This window comes from Belonocnema kinseyi, chromosome 3 (assembly GCF_010883055.1).
Source record: "Belonocnema kinseyi isolate 2016_QV_RU_SX_M_011 chromosome 3, B_treatae_v1, whole genome shotgun sequence".
Taxonomy (NCBI): Eukaryota; Metazoa; Arthropoda; class Insecta; order Hymenoptera; family Cynipidae; genus Belonocnema; species Belonocnema kinseyi.
The window spans coordinates 22576061-22577290 of record NC_046659.1 but is presented as its reverse complement, the minus strand read 5'-3'; positions in this window follow the sequence as shown (position 1 = coordinate 22577290).

Sequence of the window (1230 nt, the reverse complement as noted above, 5' to 3'; positions counted from 1 at the left end):
TTTAATAGTTGTTTATAATGGATTGTTTTAAATGAACGGTCAAATATTCCTAATAATTAACGAAATTCTCTTTTTTTAATTAAAAAATTTCAAATTAAATGGGTTAAAAATAAAAAAATTTTAAACTGAAATAATATTTGAAGTCATAATTGAAAATAATTGAAAAAACTAATATCCATTAATTCTTTAATTTTGAACGGATTCAGAATCATCTTGTAAAAGCAATTATTTTTCAATTAAAAAAAAATCATGAGCGAAAACAAATAAATTAATTTTCTATCAAATAATTGTTGTTTTAACTAATAAAATGTACAGGATAAAATTTCAACCAAAAATGGAGTTAGTTTGTGTAAGTTGTAATCGATGGGTTCTATGAAGCATATCGTATCCTTTCGTTGCTGTTAAGAATTTAGCTAACTTCATTTAGCTAAGTTTTCAGGAGGAATAAGTAACCTATTATTTTTCGAAACATTTCCTACGAATTAAGAAATGCATTATTTTGTATCGCAGTTTGTTATGTATTTAGTTTCCAATAACTTTCAAACGAAGACATTTCGAAAGATTGTTATTTCTTTTAAATCTTCTACGCGCTTACTAAATTTCATACAATATAAAGCTAGCCCTATTCTTACCGGTGACGAAAAAATAACCTATTCTTCGTAGAACCTATCGTTATAAAATGCGAATTAGATACGAGGGTAGTTCAATAAGTCCTTAGAGTAAAGTATAAAAACAATTTTTTTTGGGTAATTTTTTTTTATTTTTCAACATAATCTCCTTGGAGCTCTATATACTTGGTCAATCGCTTTTCCAGTTTTTTTAATCCTTCAGAAAAGTGCGTTTTCGGAAGTTCCTCAAAATAAGCACTTACAGAGGCAATGACGTCTTCGTGGTCTGGAAATCTCTGTCCACCGATCCATTTTTTCAAGTTTGGAAATAAGAAAAAGTCACTGGGGGCTAAATCTGGTGAATACGGTGGGTGTTCGACCAATTCGAATTTTAGTTCTTCAATTTTAGCCATTGAAACGAAGCATGTGTGAACTCGGGCGTTGTCGCGATGAAAGAGAATTTTTTTTCTCGCCAAATGTGGTCGTTTTTTTTAAATTTCTTCTTTCAGCTGCTCTGATCATGATGCATAATATTCACCAGTGATTGTTTTACCCTTTTCCAAGTAGTAAATAAGTATAATTCCACGTGCATCCCAAAAAACTGTAGCCATAACCTTACCAG